This window comes from Anabrus simplex, chromosome 8, assembly GCF_040414725.1.
Source record: "Anabrus simplex isolate iqAnaSimp1 chromosome 8, ASM4041472v1, whole genome shotgun sequence".
Classification (NCBI taxonomy): domain Eukaryota; kingdom Metazoa; phylum Arthropoda; class Insecta; order Orthoptera; family Tettigoniidae; genus Anabrus; species Anabrus simplex.
Window position 1 is genome coordinate 10,358,431 of NC_090272.1, and position 7,834 is coordinate 10,366,264.

A 7,834-nucleotide genomic window follows, 5' to 3' on the forward strand; every position below is an offset into this window, starting at 1 on the left:
CTTCGTCCTGAAGGAAAACCACCCTGATGTTCATCTAATTCACTATCAAGTTCTTAATGAATCCTGGAATATAAAATCTTAGACAAAATCTTATAAGTGATATCCAGCAAAGAAATTCCTCTGTAATTACTAGGATGTGTAGTGGGTGTATAATTGCAACATTCCATTCTTCAGGCAATTTTTCATTACTCCGCATGTCAATGAGATGTTTATATACATTCCGAATAGTCTGTATATTTGCATTGTTCCAAAGTTCCGCCAATAGTCGATTCTCTCCCGCCGCTTTAAAAACTTTAAGCACTTCATCGTAAACTGGTGGTATAATATTTTCCAGGGGTGTTTTATTTCTGGGTGTACAGATCAAATTCAAAATAATATTCAGGTTCGTCGCCATGAAGTAGTGTTTTGAAGTATTCAGCCCAAATTATTGCACTTTCATAATCATTATGGGCCACCTTTCCGCCCGTATCCTTCATCAGGAGAGTAGGGGGAGTATAATTTGTTTGGTATTGTTTAAATGTCCTATAAGAGTCTCTTGTTTTATGGCGATTGAAAGCTTCATCCATAGATTTTAATGTTCCCTTGTGATGGATCCTTTTAATCCTCCTGATTTCTTTGGCCGTTAATCGTCTTGCATTGATAATTTTTTCCCTTGGACTTTCATTTTTTTTATTGCTGATCATTCAAGAAAGTCCATGCCGGCGCAGTATTGCTGTATCACACTCTACATTCCGCCATGCATGTTTTTTTTTTTTTTTTTTTTTTCAGTGGGAGCAACTTCTTCTGCTGAGGCTTTTAATTTGTTAACAGTGGTCGCCAAGTTGTCACTTAAAAGCCTTATGGATTTCTCTAAGTATACTGGATTATTAATGACTGAAGTAGGATCACACACTCTTTGCTCGTGAAAATTTGTGGGTTTATTTTCATAATTTTAAGAGTTACTTTGATTTCAATCTCTGAGATGTAATGATCTGAATCAACATCGACACTACGAAGAACCTTTACATTATAAATTTCTTTACGAAATGTATGATCCATGGCCACATGATCTATCTGAGACTCAACCCAGTTAACATTATGATATTTCCAAGTCATTAATTATGCGGTTTTCTTTTAAACCTTATCGTCTCCTAAATTAGTCTGTGGTTGATGCAAAATTAAATTAGCCGTTCACCATTCTTATTTTGCCAATCTAAGTGCTGACTATCGCCCACCACTACACGAAATCTCCTGTCACGTCCAATCTTTTCAATGAAATCTCCAAGTAAAATGTTAATATTGGTATCAGGTATATTTTTTACAAGTTGGTCAAGTTCATCCCAAACTTGATTCATTCTCTCCTTGACAGTTCTCTTTTTATATTTATTGGTCCATGAACATTTATCAATGTATATATCTTGTTTTCCGCTCTAATCGTTAACAATGCTACCCGTGGGAAATTCGAGGAGAAATTAATAACTGAATCTAGAATTCTATTGTGTACCAAGAAATCAACTCCGAGTTGAAGAACATTCCTCGTAACTCTCTCACCTAGAGATAATTTATAGAGACGATACCCACCTGATTGGACTGCGTTCTGATCAGTATTACACAATTCTTCAAGAGCTGTGATCAGAATTTTTTGTTTATCGAAAATATCAATTAGGTAATTTAACTTACCTTCTTTCATCAACGAATTAATATTTAATGTTGTCAAATACGAGGACTTTCCTGGCTTGTCGACCTTAATACATTCTTAGTTCGGTTAGTCTGCATGATTGTTCATTATGTCTCTAGGCGCTCCGACTCGCCTTAATCTTCTATCTGACACCTCACGTATCCGAGTTGTGTCTTCGTTTGGATGAAATAGCTGTCTAAACCGACGGATTCTTCAAATAGAAGGCTCCCCATACTAGGTTGATTGTCTGACCGTGGTCAGGGTTTACAATTCCAAATGTGATCTGGAAAGGTGATGACTGAAATATGATGTGATGTAACATGAGATTGTGGAGTGTTTGGTTCGTGAGAACTGAAGTGCGTCGGTAAACCGGTGAGGACTCCCTATCTGCCACCTGGGACGTGCCACGTCGGAGTATCAGCTCTTCGCCTGCTACGACATCGTAGTTGTTTTGTGCAGAAAATGGTTTAATACAATTAGTAACATTAATATTCAAACAGTGTTCATTACTCCCGGGGTAATCTGGATTTCATTACATTTCGAGCCAGTGTTCAGTTTTTGCCTTTCATGTCAACACAGCAAACCCGGTCATTCCGAAACCTAGTGAAACAGTCCTTTTCAAAAATAAAAATGTCATTATTTGCGCAAGTGACAGAAGTAACAAAAGCATAGGAAAGCAGGTAGGCCTACCAGCGATTTAAATGCGTCTGACGTACATTTTCTGTCTTCAGGAAAGACAACGTGTAAGTTGAACCGATGTAGGTAAGTAATATGGTGCTGAGGCGGTGAGAGTAATTAAGTTGCATGTGGGAATGATAGAGGAAGAGCAAAATTGGGGGCATATATCTGAAAAACTACGCCAAATTTCGTACATCGAGAGAAGAAAACAAGACAATATAATCTTAAAGGTCTTCCCATTTAAATGACTCGATTGTGCAGTTTTGTGCGCGAAGTTTTATACAATACGTAATATTTCGCCGTTTCCCATTGATGAATGATCAAGAGTCTGACTTAAAACATCAAAACGTAAGCAGTATATCACATCAGCAGAAGAACGTGCTGCAAGATCGTCTAGAATGGCGAAGTTTTGGGAAAAGAAGAAATGGTCAAGTTTTAAAAAATGAACTTATTATTTATGTACTTATTTCTTGAAGATTGTATTGTATAAGGTTTTCTTGTTGCTCCAATAAGGCCGTAAATAAATAAAATTTTAGGATCTTCGTTTTCAACGAAGAAATCAATGGGGATATGTTACACAGATGGCAGTTCAGATAATTGTGTGTGAAATCTACCTCTGTGAGCAGTGGCAGTGCACCCTCTTATTTGTGTGAACTTCCTCGATTTCATCTTTCCTATACTCTCTCGCTTAGTAAAGTTTTCCTTTGTTCCGCCCCCAAAGTGAGGCCTTTGGAAACGGTCATTCCCCTGAAAACCAGAAGTTTCCTGTGATTTATGTTGAGAAAGGGAGGTCTACATTCCTCTCCCACATCTGTGAAAGGGTGCTTACACGGTTCTACTTGCCCTTGAAACAATAATCGCCACCACACCATGTCTCGGCTTCAAATCGGAACTCTATTCTGTGCTCTCACAGCAATATTTATGTACAAGTAAAGCATTTACAAGAAATTTCGCTCGAGGTGTTGCAGCTATTTTCAGACACACCCAATGTTTTCCTACTTCTGTACCTTCTTGGTCTCAGGGTTATTTCCAAGGTACCGGTGCCACACCATGAACATATCGAAGGTACATCGTTCTCCTTAAGTCTTCGTCTTTCGCCTAACATTATTGAAATAGATCATATTAACTTTTCGGAATGTCACTACCTTATTATCAAAATATTTCTACATTAATACTAGTTACTTAATACCAGTTTCAGTAATGACATAATCTTCAACTGTAAAATGTTTTGAGCAGACCTTGATATTCGGAGTCATATTTTTATTTCGTAGGTCCTGCCTACAAATCGCATGCAACCACTTTTTACGGAAAGGATCTTGCTTAGGAAACTGATGGTATGAATACGGTGGCCTTGATTTTGGGACATTGGGACACAGCAACAGTCAGGCATTTCAATGTTCTTGTTGTCTTTGTTGTGGTAACGATATATTAAATCTTTAACTTCATCATTTTACTAGGCAAGTTCCATTAAAAACACATACTAACAAATGACGATCGATAAACTACTCTATCGGTAGTGTTTCAGTACATCCCTATTATATCTACAGGCTTGGAACGTCGCCATAAGTGACTGGTGAAGTGTGTTGCGTACCTAGAGCAATGCCACGTTCCTTCCAACATATGACTGCTCCGTGAGAGAACACCTGTGTTATAATTTCTCGGCATTAATGCAAATGAAATACAATAATTTCAGGGTGTATGATGAATTATGCCATTTTCTCCATTGAACAGTTGCAACAATGAGTGAGTCACAAAGTTCATCTTCAGAGTTGACCATGAACACGACGAGCTTTGTTGCGATCGATGGACGATCTCCTGCAACATTGCCAGGATAACGGTTACGGGAGATAAAGAATAACTCCTTCGCTCTGCAAGCGGAATACTCCTGCCTGTTGTAAGAGGAGACTGCACGGGAGCACCAAGCGCTCTCACCTCTGTGGGATTGTACTTGTAAGGGGCACCTCACCTTTATCTATTCTATAGGACCTCCCTTGATGAACTCTTATTGTTTCCCATGCACTTGTCTGGAGTGAAACAAGACACCATAGAAAGCCACCTTCAGGCCTGTTTGCTATCGCGGTGTTCTGTGAACTACCGATCACAAGCACAGAGTACACGACTGCACTCCACACGCACTCACTTACAATCACAGATCACCATAAAACAACAGTATTATGCTTTGTATGCGGCATTCCAACTTCGTGAGGTTTTCTTACCAACTGCTGAGAGTCGAGCATTACTAGACAGTAGTTCGTCATTGCACCTAACTTTTTTAAACCAACTAAGCCACCATTCAATGCCAATCAGCGGCAATAACAGTATTAATAATTATTAATGGTTCTGAACTGACCATTCTCTCAGCTGATAAGGGTAATGCGACAGTGTTATGGACACTGACGAGTAGAAGGATATGATCTCGGCTATATTGTCAGAGCCTGTTCACAGATTGAGCTCACGTGACACCACCACTCGTGTGTCCAACGCCACCGTGAAGCTCTTAAGGCAATCTTCAATTCCTAAAGAGGAGACTAAACATCTGTCCCGGGGGAGGCAGATTATATGGACTGCCTTCTTCTTAAGCCGTCGCCTCCAAACGGAGGTAGACGAACCACACGGCCAGCTCCGACTCTTGACGTTGCAGCCAAGCCATGTGGATTTATTGGAATATCTCTCGGGATCTTTAACGCAGTGGTTTCCCGTTGCCTCCTGTACCCTAATGCCGTTGACCAAACTGGTTTCTCCGCCTTTGGCAACAATTTCTTCTCCCCAGGACAATAGAGTGTCCTTTCCCATACCCGCTCATCCGCTCTCAAAGAGATTGTAGGCACTTGGTATAGAGAATCTCCTTATACCGGGAGATAATCGGTCCCTTCATTATTTTTATATGCAGTCGTTGCCCCCTCTCTACAGCGGGGAGTGGAATGTCAGGATTTCACCGTCATTGAAACAAGGACCAAATGGCATTTCCTTATTTCTCTGGTTCTTTAGAGAGGTGGTGGTGGTGGTGATTATTGTTTTAAGAGGAAGTACATCTAGGCAACCATCCTCTATATAACACTACTCGGAGGGAAAAATAGAAGGGATCCGACACTTCGAAAAATGAAGATATCGGTCAAAGAAAGACAAGGGCCACGAAGGGCGTGAATGTGAAAGACTCCCTAGCCCTCGCAAACCTAATAGCGTCGGGATCGGAAAAGAACAAGAGTTGACCAAGCGAGGTCGGATAGGATATATGATTGGGAGGAGCCTGGCATAAGTAAGTGGAAGCAATGCCAGGACTCAGCTGAGGGCCCGTGGTCGCCAACCCACGCTCCAATGTTCAGAGCCCCTGAGGCCCCTTTTAGTCGCCTCTTACGACAGGCAGGGGATACCGTGGGTGTTATTCTACCGCCCCCAGCCACAGGGGGATCTTTAGAGAGGATGGACTGCCTAAGATCCATAAAAAGAACGCTCCTCTCAGAGCTACTGTTAGTGCGATAGGTTCTCCTACCTTTCCGCTGGCCAAATACCTAAGCAAATTGCTTCAGCCACACATAGGACGTACTGATTCATACATCAGGCACTCTCGGTATTTCGTCAACAAACTGTCAACCATAACCCTTCTACCTAATGCACTTTTGATGAGTTTCGATGTGGTGTTCACTAAAGTGCCGGTTGACTCGGTCATGTCTCTCATTGAACACCTGTTCCCTGAGGATATTACTAAGCTAATTTATCACTGCATGTCTTCCAGCTATTTCTTGTGGGTTGGGAACTTTTACCAACAGACGGACGGAGTGGCTATGGAAAGTCCACTTTCGCCCGTAATGGCTAATTTCTCTATGGGGTATTTTGAGGGGAGGAGGCTATTGCTTCAGCACCCGTCAAACCAATGATATGGTGCAGGTATGTTGATGAAAGATTTGTGGTCTGGACAGAAGGTCCTGAGAGACTTCATCTATTTCTAAATCACCTAAATCAGAAACATTGTTCAATTAAATTCACTATGGAGATGGAGCCAGACGCATGCCTTCCTTTCTTGGATGTTGTAGTAAGAAAGAAACTGGACGGCTCCTTGGGACATGCCGTCTATCGTAAGCCTACCCACACAAATCAGTAGTGGAACAAAGACAGTTCAAACAATTTTTATCTACGTCACTGCCACCTCCACTAGGCCGGTTCTGACCCGAGGTCATTGACCCCTAGTATAGTAGGTGTGTCGATTTTGAGGATTTGCATTAGAGAGCAAGCCTAACCCTACAGTCGCCATCTTGAGGGGCCTAACTACACTTTAAGGGCTAGATGCCCTTCCCGACGCTATTTTGAGCAGTAGGCTAATGCGGATTCTCACAATGCTATCTTTAGTAGGGCAATGGAGATTCGCATAAGGGAGCATACCTAACGACATGGAGGAGCCAAACTACACAGGACCCTAGTTTTACGGCCAGATGCCCCAATGTGGACTCTCGCAATGCTATCTTAAGTAGTAGGGCAATGGGGATTCACATAAGGGAGCACACCTAATGACATGGAGGAGTCAAACTACACAGGGCCCTAGTTTTACGGCCAGAAGCCCTTCCCGACCTGAATTGCAGAAGATGGCGGCTGTACAAGTCTCTTATGAGATTAACTCCTGGAACCTGGGTCAAGGGTTACTGTGCAAGATGGTGGCTATACTTAGGCTCTTATGAGACGGCCATGGGCGATTGCTCACGATGGTGGCTATACATGGACACTTATAGAGAAAGATACCGGCCATGGGCGATTGCACAATATAGCGGCTATACACAGACACTTGCAGAGAAAGATGCCGGCTTTGGGCGATGGTACAAAATGGTGGCTATACATGGACACTTATAGAGAAAGATACCCGCCATGGGCGATTGCACAATATAGCGGCTATACACAGACACTTGCAGAGAAAGATGCCGGCTTTGGGCGATGGTACAAAATGGTGGCTATACATGGACACTTATAGAGAAAGATACCCGCCATGGGCGATTGCACAATATAGCGGCTATACACAGACACTTGCAGAGAAAGATGCCGGCTTTGGGCGATGGTACAAAATGGTGGCTATACATGGACACTTATAGAGAAAGATACCGGCCATGGCGATTGCACAATATAGCGGCTATACACAGACACTTGCAGAGAAAGATGCCGGCTTTGGGCGATGGTACAAGATGGTGGCTATACATGGACACTTATAGAGAAAGATGACGGCCATGGGCGATTGCTCACGATGGTGGCTATACATGGACACTTATAGAGAAAGATACCCGCCATGGGCGATTGCACAATATAGCGGCTATACACAGACACTTGCAGAGAAAGATGCCGGCTTTGGGCGATGGTACAAAATGGTGGCTATACATGGACACTTATAGAGAAAGATACCCGCCATGGGCGATTGCACAATATAGCGGCTATACACAGACACTTGCAGAGAAAGATGCCGGCTTTGGGCGATGGTACAAAATGGTGGCTATACATGGACACTTATAAAGAAAGATACCG